General features: G+C 28.9%; 1 protein-coding gene across 2 annotated transcripts in view; it reads left to right on the forward strand.

Annotated features, from left to right (window-relative positions):
- Positions 1 to 20055, forward strand: part of LOC132929426 (hemicentin-1-like) — a 316445-nt gene that overhangs the window by 173496 nt on the left and 122894 nt on the right. The window lies entirely within an intron of this gene.

Consider the following 20055-nt stretch of genomic DNA (forward strand, 5'->3'; position numbering starts at 1 on the left):
AATATCTACTCTATTTTTTAAATTCGATTTTAATTTTATATTTTTACCGATTCACTCAAACCCCGATCTGATCAAAATATCATTTATTTTTGCTGGAACAACCTGTGCGCACGTGTCATACATCAACATTTTTTTTTAAAAAATAAAAATATTGAACAGTTGTCTGTACAAATATGTATATATTGAATGTATAGTAAAATACAGTTGAAAACATTGGTGAAATCGACAAATTCGCTATTTCTCGCTTAGTCATCTTATGAGAGATACAATTAGTAGCAAAAAACCTTTCTTGCTATATTCCCACTCCTACAATATTTATCTAATTCCGTATAATATTGTTATTATGTTTAGGTTATGTTTCCGTATTGTTTGCGCATGATCAGCAATTTGCACGTCCCCCATGTATTTACTATAAAGAAAGCTGGGTTCGTTTCAGAGTTCACAAACACTTGCACACTATTATGATTTTCTATTTGTTCAAAATAGCTTGATTAAACAGTGGACTTTTCCAAAATGATTAGATATATTATAATATGTTAATATAATAATATATTTAAAAAGTAAAAATTTAAGTTTCAATATTTCATTTAAACCGTATTAATTACAGTAAGTAGTATATTAGATACACATTTTATAATTATTATATATTATATCTATTTCACTTATTTTTTTTTTTTTTTTGTTATATAATAATATTAAAATTACACCTCATATTCTAAATTAACAAGCGAATTATTTTAGTTTCGATTAAGTATATTTTTTATTTTATTCATAATTTTGATGTTAATTCAAGTGTACATATTCAATATTCATATAATTTTTAGGGACTCTCGGACTCGAATTCTCAGAACTTATTAAAAATATGTTATATGTAAATAATTAAATGTATCTTTTTTATTATTTACTATGCATAAACACTAAAATAGACTTAATTTCAGCCATAATATCGTAGCAAATAAATATAGCACTAGAGATAAATAAATAATAATAACCCATGAAATCAGGCCAGTTGATTCCAAAGCGTATGTGTGCAAATAACTTAAGACTATATAGTACATACATACGTTAGATTTTTGAGTACAATTTAATATTTTGCTGGCCCGAAGCGCGCAAATAATTCGTTACAGTAGAATTACCCACCCAGTAGGTATATATTATATTATTATTGTTGAAAAACACTACGTTCTGTGTTTACCAAAAAAATATTATTTGATAATACTCCAAACGGAATAAATAAGATCATTTTTTCTTTTTCTATACATTCGTATTATTTTTACGCGATACTGTATAGTGTGTACATATACATCAGTTTCATGTATACACGGGGGAAAAAATAAATACAAACATCATATAAAATAGGTACTGTGAAAAGAGGATATCGGTGTTTGTGTTTTTATCTTTTCTATTCGGTGTCCATATCGGTGTCCGCTGTCCGCGTTCGTACGTGGAACAATTGGCTGTAGGATATAATATTTTTAATAATATAAATAATAATAAAGATATTATTTTTACCCTCTCCGTACCGTTACGTTGAATATAATGTACTGCACACAAAACAATACGGAAAATCTCTGTCGACTGTCATTAATGCTTACAGCACTGCAGAAAAACATTCAACGTGTAGTTGGTCTAAATAACTACCATTTAATTATCGATGGCACGCCTATATAGATAATGTATGTGGATAAAACACGACGTGTATCTTTATGAATAAAATATTTAGCTTAAGTCGTTTTCATACTTGTCACGGAATCAATATGTATTATTCAAAATAAATTATAGTTTAGGTAAAGGAGTTCTGAGGAAGAGAATAGGTCATTTTTTAGACCATACATTTTTGTTCAAATACTCCACTTATCAATTAATATTTAAAATGTTTATTGACAATAAAAAAATAATTTAAAAAGTATTTGATATTTTAAAATTTCATATTTATACAACAATATTTTCTAAAACACATAGCCGCGCTTCAAAATATTAAATTAAAATATGATGTTATGGACTTAGTTACTTTTTTGTAAATTCAAATTTATAACTGAGATTTTCCAACTCGTGTTTATACTTTTTACGTAATAGCATATAATACCTAATCAGTAATTTGACCTTATATAATGCGTTTAAAATAATATGTTTACTGTTTCAATAATAATATCAGACTTGTTATCGCTGTTATTGTTTGGAGGCATTAGATCTTTTCTTTGTATTTTTACACACATAATATGTGTATTTAAATCCAGGTAAAAAAACAACATTTGAAAATGCGCAGTAAACAACGGTTTTAGACTTATTTATATTATATATTTTGAATAAACCGATAAGACCACGATTTGCCCAGTGACTCGTACAAATCGGTTATGAAAATAAAAATTAAACGGACAAACAACTTATTTGTCTTCTTAGCCATCGATACTGTAACCGCAGTGTCGTAACATCAGAGCGAAGTGGTGAATCGCTCGCGCTTTATATTATAATACGTATAGACGTATATAATAAGCACGGCCGTTTGCGCATTACCGTCGTCGTTGTCGTCGATCGCACACACACACACACACACGCGCGCGCGCACACAGCATTATTTTTCACGTCGTGATGGGGGTGTTTATTTTATTTTCAACGCCACCATCGGTTTGAATTATTTTTCTTTCTTTTTTTTTTATTTATTTATTTATTTATTTTTTATATACAGTCTCGCGCAGATTTTCGGGATTTTTTTTTTTTTTTGTTTTGTTTTGTTTTTAATGTATTTTGTTTGTTTTTTTCACCGTTATGCTAGAGATTTACGGTATATAACTGCGTCGAATGGGAATATTATGCGCGCGCGAATGTCGTTGGTTGTCGTTCGTCACCGAATTTACGTAAAACCGAGTGGGTGCGATTCACGGAGACGATATTATAATATAATATATACTGTATATATATATATATATATATATCAGGTATATATTATTACTATTACTTTTTTATTCACACACCGACCCTCGTCTTTGTCGTCAGTCGTTGTACCACACCTCTAATACCACTTCTCACCCCCCAATATCACCACCCCCGGGAACTTTACACTCCTTAATCGTTACGTCTGCCCTCGCGCCGTAGTATATATAGTTTATATTTTTCGAGCAATCCGATTACGCGCCCCTATTAGGCACGATAATGTTTAAGCGGCGGAGGAGATCGGCGTTCGACGTTCGGAAATCGCGTATATTATTCGAAAATAACCATTATTTCATTCGGCGGTAGGTGCGCTGCACGGGTGTGCCGTCGTGACCATCGAGCACGTTCATCGCCACGAATTCGACACGTCCCTCATATTCGTACAAAGTAAGTCCGTAATCTACTCGCATACGCTCCACCAAACGTTGCTGAAACGCGATAGACGATGACACTATCGTATATATTATTATGTCTGTGATTTGATGGTGAGGGGCGGGGAGGAGGAAGTATGCTGTCTTTGTGCAGTGCTGTTTTAGTTGTCCGCCCTTCCGCGGCGTAACGAGTATCGTCGTCACGCGTGTCCGCCCGATTCCCCGATTGTACATTATTATTATATAAGAACGTATTATACCCGTTTAATGAATCGTAAATTAACTGATTTTCTTCATATTATTTAATGTAACTCCGTTCTACCATTACGCGTTTACCGCCCTAACCAGGCGGTATACTTCACCACAAACTGTGGTCGGTGTGGATCCCGCAAGATCGTTTTAATAACGTAAAATCAAAAAATATATACATATTTGAAGTAATACAAAAATAAAAACTATTCCTTTCATAAATTGTACTTTTTGTCCTCTAAGACAAATTAAAAAACGATAGCGCACGTCGTCAGTTGAAATTATATGAACCGCTTAGAAAATTAATTCTATACAATATATAATATGTTTGTTCTTGTCGACTACGTGTCGACACGGACGACTAGTGCAATGTTCACGATTTCGTGGTGTTGAACGCCGTGTTAATCATAAATGTACAATCACGGTGTAAACTCGAATTTTTGACGTAAAAAAAAAAAAACAAAAATATTTGCCACGAATTACGTCGTTGTATTATAGTCGGGGTACCCATAGCAATATAATTATAATATTTTTGATACGTATAGGTATATATTATGTACAAATAAAATATTATCGACTTTTCGTTTCTCGCTGCATCACTTTCCTGTAAAACACTGTGGTCTATAATTTTATTTGCCTATCGCGCATATAAACACCATGCTATAATGTAATCACACCATAATTTAATGCAAGCCCAAAGCAAAGCTGATTAAAAGCCAACCCGCTGAACCACACACGCACACACGCACACACACACACACACACACACACACACACTATCGTTGCGGTGACCGGTGAAAAATAAATATACGTTTGCGCCGCTTTATGGTTGTATTGCGTTTTTTCCTTTAAAATAGCGGTGGTAGGTACCTATAAATTGTGCACGAACGCGGGCTGGTGTGTGTGTACAGCGATATTACGATAGGCTGCGATTGTACTCCGCGTACATTCAATTTGTTCATATTTTAATTAATTCAAATGAGGTATTTTATTTTTTTTAGACGAAAAATAAATAACTATTGCAAGTATATATATATATATATATATATGTGGGTAGGTATAGTGCACATATTATATTGCAATCGTCACGTCATTATTATAATAACACACCGTATGCATCTTTTCGTGTAGAGGATAGTTTGTAACTGCAATTATACCGTTTTATTAATACGGCGTTCTATTAAACCCACCCGAATAATTTCCAAGTTTAAAAAAAATATGAGATCCAATAATAATTATAACCTTTAGAAATCGATGGTTATATACGTGTATTTTTTTTTCTTTTAAATGAATTCGAGTGGCATATAAACATATTTTTTTTTTTTTAGTAGGGTCATTTGCTTTTTAATTATCACGTTCAATAGTAAAATTACGTTTCACAGAACAAATGGTGTTTTTTCTTTTATTTATTTTTTTTAATTAGAACCCGACGCTAATTTCCTTGTAACCGTTCATACGGAACGATGAATTTTTCAGGCCTACATATAATAATATATTCTGTTATAATACAATATATTATTATTCTTCGAGTGATTATTTTATTTTTTCTGGATCGGAAATTGTATGGTTTATGAAGGCGTCAGCGATACACTGCCGTGTTAATTAAAACAATAAAAAAGTTTTAGCCAATAATGGCGATATGAAGGCGCATAAAAATTAATAAAGGTGGCCGTTATAACGGAACGACTTTAGTGAATAGGTAAAATTTAATAACATGTTTTTCTACACATTGTGCGACATACAATCGTTTCATTACAAAACAAATTCACATTTTCATCAGTACGTATATTGTATGGATGTTTTCAAATACGATCGTGAATCGCATAAAACAATTAAAATAATAATTACATTAATGATTGTCATCGTAAAGCTTTCACAATTCCTGTAATTACTGTTGTAATGATTAAACTGTTTTATTTTTTTACGCTTTTGTAACTTTTCGAAAAAAATAATATTTGACATTTTAAAAAACTGCATTTTTATATTACACATAATATATGGTTGCTGTATAATTGTATATGACTGCATCAAAGTTAAAACAACTTTAGTTTTGAAATAAGGTACGTCGTTTTTTCTCGATTCTTTTTAATTCCCATGTTTGTATAAGCCTTATATAAAATTATTTTGTATAATGTCAACAAAGTATCATAATACTATTACGAACTGCGATATAATCATCTGTATTAATCATATTAGATTTTATTGGTGAAGTACATTCAATTGGTTGGAAAAACTTCAAGACTGCACTAAAGTACAATAATAAATTTTATTTTGACAAAAGTAAAATAAAAAAAAAAACTTTTTCGAATCTTGACATTGACAAATGTACAATACGATTGTTCTTCTAGTGATATTCTGCCGATTATCTACGGTCTACACTATTGGAATGAGTTGACATGTTTTTTTTTTACAGTATATTTGAAGTAATTATTTTAATTTTTTTATTTTAATTTTGAAATATAAAAAACAGTAGTTTTTAAGTTGAGTTTTCGAGATCAATACATTTAAAGTTTTAACTATTAAGCAATATTAAAAATCTAATTTTTTGGTAGTAAACTATTTTTAATGTTATTGTTAAATCTACAATAAATTCATTATTAACCGTATTCACAAAGAATCAGTTGTGTATACAAAATAATTAATATCGTCTTATAACATGACTGATAATTTATTAAGGTAATATTGCAATATTATATTGTATAATACAATAATTAATGTTGTACTGTTTAATATATATTTTATTATACGTTTTAATATATCAAACAAAAAATATCGAAATATCTAATTTTAGATTTATTATTATAAAAACAATTATTAAACAAAAGTATAAATATCTATGGAAATGTGCCCAATCAGAGCTGAGTAACTTCTCAGACGTTCGGTACTTTATGGTATTTTGTTCTTATGTATAAATGCGTTTTATCCTAATATACTAATACATTATTTTTGCGAATTTGATAATAGCTTGAGATCTAGTTGTCTACACCAGGTTTAACGACCTAAAAATAAATTGGCAACCATGATCTTTTTTCTATTTCTTCGTTACTATCCCATTTAGGTAGGGATTTTTTTTTGCTTAGTGTGGCTTTTAATAAAGAGCTTAGATATACATCGGATATTATATTCTGCTTTTCTGAATTGCTCTTAGATTTTCCAGCTATATTTTGTTAACTTGACTTTTTATCGCACGTAAAACCAAAAATAATAATAAATATAAAATAATGGTGGTTGTATGTAAAACAATAATGATATCGTAATAATATACACACAATCGTCACAATAGTATTATGTTCAATGTATATGTATTTAAATTTGTTTGATCGCATTACACGCAATCGTTAGTTGAGTTATCTGCGATAATAATAATAATAATAATAATAATAATAAAAGTACCAAAAATAATGCTATATACTCGTATATATGTATAATGAATTATTGTAGTTAATAGTTATTATTATTTAAAGTAAGTATTATATTGGAATTAGATATTTTTCAATTGAATTAATATTCAAGAGCACATTGTAAGATGTTTATAATAGTATCACACTTTTGTTATTATTTGTTTTACAGTATAAACAGTAATAATGGTTTTACGTCTATTGTGCTTAATATGTGTTTATATATTATAATATTACACACGAGATTAAATATAGCAAATGTTGGCTTATATAATTATTATTCAACAAATATTCGATGTTTAATTTATTTCACGGAACCGATTCTTCACTTAAAGTTTTAATTACATATTTAATATAATACTAAAACCGTTTACTCCTTTTAAAACAATACATAATTATTTTACCAAAATATGCCCGTAACGGTATTACAAAGTTTAGTTTGTACTTATTCACGTCTTACTTTTCCTCTTTGTCAAAATATATAAAAACTCTTAATAATATGTTACGTGTTTTAACATAATAAACCTTTAGGATGGTTTTTACAGATTAATCAATATAGGCAACTGTTCTTTATATGAACAATTTTTAAGTGTTTCGTAAAAGTGCCTTATACAAAAAAAAATGTACATATATAAATATATATATAAATAACCAACATAATATTATACTTTTTTAGAAAAAACATACTTGTACATCCTTAGTAAACTATTTCTTTATAATTATTAATTTCATGAATTATTTTAGTCTCTTACTAGCTGATAATTAATAATTTTTAATGCATAGTGCCTATTTTGTTATATTTTTGTCTGCTTAAAAATGTACTCTGATCAATTTTTTATAGTTACAGCAATTAAAAAGACAGGCTATAACTGTAATCTATTTTACTATCATTCGATATATGTTATACATACATATGTAGTGTTAAACTTAATCTCACAATATCATAATACTACAACCGCATGATGGTCAGCGTGTTTCCGACCCCAAAGCGATTGAATCGCATTGTGGTGAAACACTACTGTAGTTTCAGAATGGTTACCTTCTCCTCACTCTATCCTCTATCTCACTCTCTGTCTCTTATTCTTTTTATTCTTTTCATTGTCTCTCATTTCTAACTTAACTGTTTTCTTCCCGCGTTTCTATAAATATTTTATGTAAGTCAAATTATAACAAATTCCTAAAATTCACTAATTATAAATTATAATATCATGATTTACTTATTTAGCTACAATTTGCAGGTTTAAATTGTTCAAAAGATAAACGATAATTATACAATCGTATTTTTTTGTTAACTAATATTTTAAATTTCATTTGAATAATAAAATATAAACGATAATAATATTATTATATATATATATTTAAACTTAAAAAAATTTAAGATAGACCACTCTTGGGATACTATTGAACTTTAGAATCCTAACATACTTATTGAGTATTTTTCTAAATCTTTTTATCTTCATGACATACCTACAGCCAAGTACTTATCAACTTAAAATAGTTAATAGCTCTCAAATCACTTTTTCCTATTTTACTGTCCACCAAATATAACTTTCCGGTTAATATTAAATATATTATTATCAAAAAACTTCCCGCAAAAAAAAATCTCTAGTCCATGAATTTATAGTAACTTCGTTGTAAATAAGCTATTTAATAAAATAATCATTTTTCTATCATACAATCCAAGTAGGTACTCGAAAACGCCCAATATAGATATTTTATTCAACAAACTACCACAAAAGCCTGTTTCGTATAGACATTACAGCTATAAGCCTTCTTTCAACCAACCTTTTCTAAAATGTCCGAGAACATACTCTTAAAAGAATCATCCACTATCTCGCTTGTTTCAATAATATAAGACACTCGACTAGACTACATAGTAAATTTAATATAATAGGTATCTATTTAATTGAAAATAAAAAAAAAACAATACTACACCACAGCTTTCTTAGATGTTTCTTTTTTTTTTCTGTTTTGACTTTTATCAGGTCTGACATGACGGACTACTGTATAAACTTAAAAAGTTTTAACCGATTTTTATTCTCTCTTAATTAAATTCTTTCTATCAAACCACCCCTTTACCGTCTGCCTAAATACCACATGCTCAACTTGTTACATAATTAAAACAGGTATCCCTCAAGGAAGTGACATTTAAACACTAAAACTTTTCAAGCATTTCAATCAATCTGAATGCGACAAATAACTCTCTTTCCCTTTTGTATTTCACCAAAAAAAAATCTTTATAAAAACCTAACAATATTTCTATTCATAATCAATTTACTAAATTATATTATTCTAAATTCCACAACAATTTAAAAACACACGTAAAAATCCACTATCAAAAAACCATCATCCATTTCACTCACCGAATAATTAAATTATAAGTTCCTTATTAGGGTAGTGTTACCAAGTGTCTGCTCGTGAATCGTGATTATATTTATATTATATTTTTCCATATTACACTATTATGTTATTAAACTTATTTAGTCTAGTAAAGATTACAAATACATTTTGTAGACGAATAATAACAATAAAAAAAAATATATAATATACATAAAAGTTTAAAAACGCAATTTTTTTTTCTAAAGTGAAATTTAAATAACATGTTTTGTAATATATCCTGACGCTTTGTAAATTATATTATATGTTATATACTGTAACGTACAACTATGTATACGCTTGTATATTATACACCATGTTCAAACACAGCATTTTGCGGTTAAAAGTTAAAACCTTGGATAACTATATTTGTACTCGGGTCAGTTATTTAAACGATGCATTGAGTTAGAATAATATGTATTATTAATTATTGTAAATATGTTTTCCGCAACGCAGAATTTGCACTCACAGCCAATAGAATTTATATCGGTTTGAAGAGTCGAATCAAACTAAAAAATACTACGTTAGTATCGCCTAAATTGTATGGTGTGGTTACAAATCAAGACGTCCATTAAAATTAAAATATTTTTCACCGACAAAGCACATTCTAGACTTCAACACGCGCTGGTCAGTCATTCGTTTTGGGGTTCTTATGTTATAATAATACGAGTAAGTAATGAAATAGTTAGCGCACGCGCATCACACACGGATTATAGCAATATTCTCGCGAAACAAAAATATTATACAGTATTTTTCGTAAAACCTAGTCTGCTATACCTCGCCTACAACACTATGCTGAACACGCAAACACGAAATTCCGAGGGTAAAATATAATATATGTACATGTATCATACATCTTGTAATAATATGCTAATACACGAGTATAATTATTAATCAATGTATAGGTACGGCGCATTTAAATATTTTTATTAAATTTTTTTTCGATTTCACTTTGATATTTTGCGTTTTAACGTGCAGCTAAATTTATTGAAATCATATGATTCATTTAAATTTTTAATAACGCCGATAATGCCGTAATCCTACGGTTATGTAGGTTGATCAAAAGTATACTATAACGTATCTTAAGTTGAATGACTGTCATACACTTCGTTAAATATCATCTTATTTATAAAGTTATTTTCTTTATGTATTCCAGTAATTTTTAGTAGAATTAAATCGGTTTTGATTTGAAGCTGATATTATTTTTCGTTTTCTGCGTATTTATGTTTTCCAGCCAGCACGTCAGTAAAGATGACTGATGATAAGTTTTTAGAAATAATCTATACTGACGATGCACAAACCGGAAGTATCGTTAAACAGTTTACGTATTTGAAGAAAACTAAAAATTATAATTCCGATCCTTCGATTTCAAAAGTACTGTCTTAAAATCATAAATATCTAGTATTAACTCAATTACCTACATGCACTTTAGTTACAAAAATACGTAATTAACGACGCGGGCTCGAAATCAAAATATATTATTATAAGATATTTTGGTTACAGGGCAAATTGTCCAGGGTGTGCTAGTGTGCAGCTGTAGCACACTATACAAGAGGGACGCTGGACGTTTAATAATATTACTTAATACTTGTTAGATATTATTATAATAAGACTATAGTTTTTCATCTTAGAATATGGGGACGCTTGTTATTTACTAGTGAACCTCTATTTCAGAATACCGGTAGACGATTCTCCCACAATGCGCGTGTGCAATCAACGGTTGTCTACTAGAGTCGTCGCTATTTAATTTCGTTTACGAAAACCAGTGATAGACTTTGAAAATGCTCTAACATATCACACCGTATAGGCCATCTTACGTGAAAACGATTTTTGTAAAATAATAAAAATGTAAAAATACATAGATAAAGCGTATCGTTTTTCGACAGTTGAGCACTATATTATTATTATAACAAAGACTTACCCGAATTGTGTATATTTATTATAATTGCTGTTGTTTATTAATTGTCTTATAAATACATTTTGCAGCTTATCGTATGATAACAATAATATAATATATTATTTATGTGTGGAATTTCTATAACTTGCGATCGCACTGTATAATAATGTGCTGTTAGGGGGTGTTTCAAAATGCACTGCAGACCCTGATCCTACAAATTACCATTCCTCAATCGCCCCACGTCCGTACAACGCACGTATTTTGTGTACTGCACAACAACGACATGCTTTGGGTCAAAGAAACTTTGTGGTGAGTTCCCTCCAAATGTATTTATAATAATTATTATGTACTGCGATAAACTCATTATCCGGCCTTTGCCGTGAGCCAACTCGAAGTCACGTAGTAACGCGTAGCTTATTTTGAGGTGAAACCGATATAATAACTTAGGGTATAGGGGATGCGAAAACAGCCTACCGGTATAACCGTAGCCAAAATTGTTTTTATTTTGGACGGACGCTGCGTTTAGAAAAACATTGGTTTCGAAGTCCTAGGGGGATTATAATAAAGGGTACTAAAAAATAATAAGCATATATGACCCATAATGAATTGTTGTTGCACATTACACATACCACAATACTATTATTTTTACTAGAAGTACCAATGCACTCATACTGAAATATGTCATCATAATAGTATTATTTATTTATTTTTTTTAATATTACATTATATGTAATATCTAATACTTACTGTACCTCTTTTTAGATGAAAAATAAATTTCCAAGATGTTACTTGTGGTGCTAAATTGTATACATAACATTAATCTGCCATAGTATAACTGAACTATTTCCTCGAGAATATTCGATTGAGATAACATATTAACGAATTTAGACGAATGATTGATTAAGCATAGGTATACGGGTAGCGTTTTGACTGTATTTACGCATTATATATATATATAATATATATGAACCAATTTATAACTATAGGTATATGTTTTGGGTTGTAGATGCATTATATTTAAAAGGAATATATTTTGTTTTCATTCATACTTACGTAATATTGACAATTCTGAAATATTTAGGGTTTAAGCCCATAAAATATTCAAAGAGTAGTAGACCCAAATTAAGTATATAATTTGAAACTAAATAGTTTATTAACATAAAAATATTTTTAAAGTAGAATACCATGTAGATTTTTTAGGTATACAAATGATATATCTATTACTGCATTATAATTATAAATATATGTGTATATATATATTATGTAATATGGTTTCAAACGATTATATGGATATTGAAGAAGGTTATTGGTAATATATTTACAATTGGTTATGATATTATTAAATTAAAACACAAAATATAATTTAAGAATGTATCGTTAACTTGAAAATGTTCAATTTTAAATAAACTAATTGTAAAGTGTAGTATTATATCTATTATCGGCTGTAAACTATATTCTTCTTTAAACAGGATTGAACATTTAACTTTAGTGTATTTATAAATTATAATATGAACAACATTGATAATGACATGGTTTTGTTGAAAATTCAAGACTAATAAATAGGTTCTGGAATTCTAAATTAAAAAAAAAAAGTGTGATATTACATTTGACATGATGAATTCTTATATACCAGGTAGATGGACAATTTAAACTACAAAATACAAAATTAAAATAATAATATTAATGGCGTGGAATTGTTTTTAAAAAAATATGTAAGTACTTATGTAAAACTAAAAAAAAATAATACGGTGTTAACATTTTATCGAAAAATATTTTACCAAGCGTGATTAAAAACATGAAATTATTTTTTATAATCAGTAATATAATCTAGATTTTACATGAAATATAGCAACATGACAAAAAATGTGCATGTCTCTTGATTGACGAACGACAATGGGCGATTATTGTTGCGTTGTATAGGTTGTGGATACTGGACAGTATAATATTCTGCTGCCTGTCACCCCCTCACCATCACCTCAATACGCCACTGAAATGCAGTCTTACCTAACTAAAAGTGCTGCGAAATGACTATAACATATAAATATATATAACTGTATGTATTAAATATAATATATATTTATGTGTATAATACCTTAACGTTATCTCATTGTGACGTCAGTATAATATACTGATATGTATACATGTATACTAAATACTTTGATATATATATATTATATAAACTTCTATTATATTACAATAATTATATAACCGTAACACATTCCGTACATTATACGAGGCCAGTTGTTGGATTTCGTTTCTATTATTTTTGTTTTCGGTGGATTTCTCTATGGCAACCGGCCCGCGGCCGAGGCAGTCATGTGAATTTTATACGTTGACTTAGTAATATTATATTATTATGTTCACATTTATACGTTTATATAGTATTGCAGTGCTGTACTCGGACATAGTATCTCGGCGACGGATGTCGCGTTTACATTAAATGTATATCTATGGCATGTAGCCCGTTCGATTGGATATAAATTGCGCAAATAATATAGATAATATTATATTATTATAACTTGACAGAAATCGATTCAAAGTTGTCTGTCGAATCGCAACATTTCAGTAACCTATACGAAGACTGTGCGAAATAAGTAACTAATACATAACCTGTTACAATTTCGGAAAAACCGAGATATAGAAGAGTCGTATTGTCATTATTGCTATCAAAATGACGTTATAACATCATGCCGTGCGATAGCAATAGTTTTGAAAATTGATTTACACTATTAACTATTACGATAAAATATAAGATATAGACAACGTGTTAAAGTTAAAAATACGATTCGAAACTCAATTCCTGTCAATTTTTTTTTATATTTATTGGTAGGTAGATCTGTTACGTAGGTACATATGAATAGGCATTCATATTTCAATATTTAATCACATATTTTATAAGTTTATCAATGGAAACTATAGGATAAATTCTACGGTAAGTTGTTTATTATAGTATTACACAATAATTAAGTAAATTTACTTATATTAATATAAGTTATAAATCGTAATCTAGTTTTTGATAAAATTATTATTATTTTTAAAAATGAAAATATTTGTCATTCAAGAAGAAGTTGGTATTAACATTTGTTGTTTTTTTAACTTTTAATCGATAAAATTTGAATTAAAATAATGTAATTAAATTAGTTTGTAGGTACATTTAAAAAAAGATGAAATTAAAATCTAAACATCTACATCTTACTTAAAATAAAGTAAAAAAGGGGGAGGGTTAGACATTTATAAGGATCGAAATATGTTGATTGGTTAGGAGGTTCATTACCTCAATACAGCTTTATATGTCATTGAAATATCAAATTTATGACTGATATGATGTAACATATTGATAAGAGTCTAAAAATATAAAATTTAATTTTGTGTTATAAATTTGAATGACCATGACTATATATTAATAATTTTATAATAAAGTAAGTACTAATAATGCTGAAGTGTCATATATATATTTTGTAATAGCATTAAACAAAATTATACGTTTTGTTAATTAAATTTATACACAATGATAATTATTACTTTTTTATGTTATAAGTAAAATTATATAAATATATGATACACGTTTTCTTTTATTCATTTTGTAAACAACTGGATAAATTAAGAAGGAACATTCTCTCAGTGGGTAGTTACTGTGATTCTCTTTCTGAAATGTATAAAGTAAAAATAAATAAATATATTTGAATGTATTAATAATAAATAATTGCAATACAAATTGAATTTTGAACTTATGTTAGTGAAATTAAGTTTGTGAACATTAACTCAAAGTTGAATTAAGTGTTACCATTATATGAAGTTTTAAGTTTAAAAAAGTTGACAACATTTCAAACAAGATTTCTGAACAATGAACATTTTGGAATTACTGCGTTTTTGTTAAGTACGGCTGAATAGTATTGGTATTATATTTCGCTTTAGCGAAACTTATTTAACTTCTTAGGTGATGGGTTAAATAATATAATATTTTGGAAACGAATTTTGAGTTTACAATGTAAGTTGTAACAAGTGCAACTTGTGATGAGCGGATGAATCACCCCTTGAATTTGTGAGTTTTAGATGAATACAAATCTACCACTAAGACAAAATCTTATATTTGCCACTGAATGTTAATAATAATGAAAAAAATGTTGTTTCGATCATGAATGCATAAACAAGCAGATTGTTTTTATTTAAAACAGACTAGTTACATATTTATATTATGATTATTTTTGAAACACTATTTTTAAAGTACTATTTAAATCAACTAAAGCTACTGAATTACAATATAAACTGTTTAAATAAATGTATTGCGTTGATCGTGCATAAGGTATACATGAACAGACCATAGACGCACATATAAATTACGAGAATACCTATGTCTGTTTGCGGCGTTATGGGGTGATCGTAGGGTAATAAATATTTAAAATAAATTAATTATTATTATTACAAACGCAATATAATATGCACGATCATAATTAAAATGTTATAATCGGGATTGCAGAAAAGAACAGTATTTTTGTTTTATACGATTTTTTTAAATGATGTTTTTGTAATGTTTTAAATAACTATGTTTTGTTTCAAGTGTAATATATAGAATCGTTATAAAGTACCTAATATCATGTTTCTATTATTTACACCATTGTTGTATATACCGTTATCCATACAAAAAAATCTATATTTCATTGAAAAAATTACAATTATACAATTTACGTACATAAAATGTATTGTATTATCATAAAATTTTATAGTTTTACTTAAAACGTATATAATGTATACATAATGTTTTTTAAAAGAACCACTTGTTCAATACACATTCCAACCCTGATTATAATCTATTTAGTATTTACCACTTTACCTATATTGACACCACGACATATAATCACATCGAAATCCGTCCATAATGTATAATGCTATAATTTATTTTGTTTCTTATAATACCTACTAAGTTAGGTAATTATTACTATATTCTATTTATCGTAATGTTATTTTTGTTCAAAGTTTAGTTGTTTAACACTCCCACCGTCACTCGCCGTTGAATTGTATAATATGATATAGTTGATAGGTAACATAACAGTATGAGTGACGACGATATGAAGTATTTTATAACTATTATTATTTTATCGTTTTCATAATATTATGACGATAATAGCTAATGTTGTAAGTTTAGCGTGACTTTTTCACGTAATATACATAGAACTTGAAATTTGCAGCATTTATATATTATTATTATTATTATTGGGAAATCCTGTAAAATCAAGTGGGAAAAATCCACAGACCACATAATATACATATCTAATGTAACCTAAATTTGTTATGACGTATATTTATGGCATTTAACGCTATAAGGTATGTGGAAATTTAAAGTTGTAAGTACCGCTCCATACCATATTATGTTTACTTTTGTATCCGACAATAAATCAAATATGGAAAATATATATTAATTAATATGGTTATAGGTATATTAAAATATGTACATTTCTTAAAAATATAGGATTATACAAAATCAAAAACACTTACATAGCCTGATATAAATTATTGTTATGTATTATTTTAATAAGTAAACATCTATACAACTTTTTACAATTAGTTTTTTAATCGCATTGTTATGTTTGACACAATATTAATATTATAATAGTATGGTTTAGATTTTTTCAAAAATAAACCATATTACAAAATAATATTGTAAAATTATACACAAAAGTACACAAATATTGTTATATACTACAAGGAACATTTTATTTTGTATTTTTTTTTACATTTTCAGTAAAGTTTTTTTTTAAAAAACTTTTTATAGATCTGTTAAATTATTATTTTCCACGCTCATCGCTAAATTTTAGCGCGCGTGATTAAATGATTTAAAGGGCTTGTTTCATGTTACATATTAAATACAAATACAAACACATATTTTACTGTCACTCTTTCAAACACTGATAATATAGGTAAGTACCCGTGCAATTTAATATATTAAATCAAAACCTATGGGATGACTTACTATTTATGAGCCTTTTTGACTGCTAGCTTGGCAAGACGACGAAGGGTGACGGGTGAAAAAAAAAACAATTTCTTTCGTCGCTCTGGGAAAGTAATTGAATATTCCTTGGTTCTCGGCAGTGGAAAATAACTAAGGAATTTTGTCATGAAGCTATATACACTTGAATGTTGCTGTGGGGAGGGGGGGAACTCCACTCTCTCGAATATCTTATCCACCGACAAAATATTTTTCAATTAGACAAATGAGAAAAAACAGTACACCGGTATTCGAACGATTCCGGTACGATTTTTATTTTTGTTATTATTATTTTTTTCTATTGACCGACTTGTCAAATATAATTTTATTGGAATTTTATAGTAAGGCTAAATAATACTCATGTGAAAAAAAAAATTCCGAGTAATCTACGTGCCATTTTTTACTTATCAGAACAAGTGTTCGTTTTTAAAATTATGTTCGTTTTTTTTTATTATTATTATGTGTGAGAATTTCAACAAAATGAAAATCGTGTTACATTTTTGCGCATTTTATGTTTTTTTACATGGGATTATAATTTTTAGAATACTCATCAAATGTAAAAAAAAAATTAATATCGGAATAAACTATAATATTTTTATTAAAATAAATATGAATTTCAAACCATAATTATTGACAATGATAGGAATTTTCAATTATTATTTTTTTTTTTTTTGTAAGTTGATATTATAACTATGTTTACAGGCGCATCACTATCATATACTTCGAATAAAAACGTTATAAGTAATAGTATACAATTATATAAAATATTTTTATTGTTATAAAATAATCATTGTTATAGTCAATGCTCCGGAATATGAAAAAAAACTTCTTCTAGAAACAACCTAACCTTACTATCAGCCAAGAGATGTGGAAATATCTTAGCTATATCGTAAGATAGCGCAATATAATATTTACCAGATGAGGCCAGAATAAAAATGACGAAGGGTAGGTACTGAAATACTGAGAAACAAGCTGCAGACCGTCTACGTCGTTGTATTTATTTTCAAGACTAGTAAAATTATTCGTGTATTTCAATATTTATGATCTGACTTAACCACTACATAAATAATACACCTACCAGTCGTTTGAAACGCGTATCAACGTACTAATAATGCGCACCGCACTCGCTTAATACATGATTATAAGGACAACATCACTATGTACACTAATCGTTTGAAATGTATACAGTATACACTAATGCATTTGTATAAAATATGCACTAATCTTGGATAATGTTAATATACCGCCGAATATATTACTATAGTTTCACGCGTATAACTTAGTTCTACTAAGACGAATTCGGTAGATAACACGGGCCATTTATCATAGAAAACGTCGTCATAATAATAATGTTATTCTAAAGCGTTATAGTACTAAAAACAATTACTTACTTAAAACATTATATTACGTATACTGTTATAATACGTATAAGTACCTCTAAACGTATATTCAAATCGTGATCTCGTTCAATTCAACCTAATCATCTTCTCGCGTGGAATATGTGTGCACACAACGGTTTGGTTCGAATCTTTGGTATTTCTAGCGAATTTATGATAATAATATGCTATACACAGTGTTAATCTGCCGCTTTTTTCCGTGCCGTATAGATTTACGCCATTGTGTACGGCGGCGGTACTCGTCTCAAAAAAACTACCCACTGCAGTTTAATTTTTATTCGAATGATCGAATGAATAGCTCTGATTAATTGTTGGAATTTAATATTAATTTAATTGTCTGCAAATAAGAAATAATATACTAAATATAAACTTATAACCGAATTTGGGCACTCGTTAGGCGATGAGTATATAGGACTATTAACACAATACGCGACGATACTATTATAATTTTTAATTAAAACGACTTCGTACCGAAGAAACTCGATCAGCCAATCTATTATGTCATACTGAAATATTTATCAAAATATAATTAGTGTTTGTAACTAATAATTATTATAGTGATAACTCTGTAATAATACCTCAACACTCATACTGTACTATATATTTAGCACAGCATCCAATCGGTTCTATTGATATATATATATATATATATATACACATAATATATATTACTGTGTGATGAGTATCGTAGTGAAACGGTCGGACGCAGAAAAGAGGATTAGACCTTAAACGTTTTCTCTGTTCTAATTACAATAGGTCCAAAATACTGGACCATATATATACACGCCGAGGGTGGCATAAGTATGTATATTCACACAGCTGCTGTTGCTAACAAAAGTCGGCGGTGACGATTGGACGAGCTTCCTGGCGGCCGGCGTGGGTGGCGAAAGGCATCGACAAATTGTGCGTCGTAGGGCACGTGTTATTGTTAACCGAATACGGTGGTGTTGGCCAAGTCCATTTGTAATTTTTCCACCGGAAGAGCTTTAGCCACGCACTACAAATGACCGGTGCAAATTGTTTCGCTGAAAGGAAAATGTATATATATAAATCGTGTACACGTCGTTTTCCCAGGCCGTCCGCCGCAGGGTCGGCACTATACCACTGCCAGTTGATTAGGTTCATTGGTCCACGATCGCGCAACAATGATTTTCCATCCGAACGGTACACGAGCGTTGTCGAGTATATAATATAAATATATATATAGAGAGAGAAACAGAGAGAAAGAACGACTACGGGACATTGTTCGAATCATGGTAAATACCACGGGTGTGGTGGTCGGCGATATATATAATAGGTATATACCATATATATATATGGTTATAAAAGGTAGGTATAGCGGTATTCATCGTCGTCGTCACCATCGTCGTCATTGTCGTTGTCGTCATCTTCGCCGTAGTTGTGGTAGGGGGAGTGCAGAGATGAGGTTGATAGCGTTGTAGAATATAGTGTC

The sequence above is a fragment of the Rhopalosiphum padi genome, chromosome 4 (assembly GCF_020882245.1).
Source record: "Rhopalosiphum padi isolate XX-2018 chromosome 4, ASM2088224v1, whole genome shotgun sequence".
Lineage (NCBI taxonomy): Eukaryota > Metazoa > Arthropoda > Insecta > Hemiptera > Aphididae > Rhopalosiphum > Rhopalosiphum padi.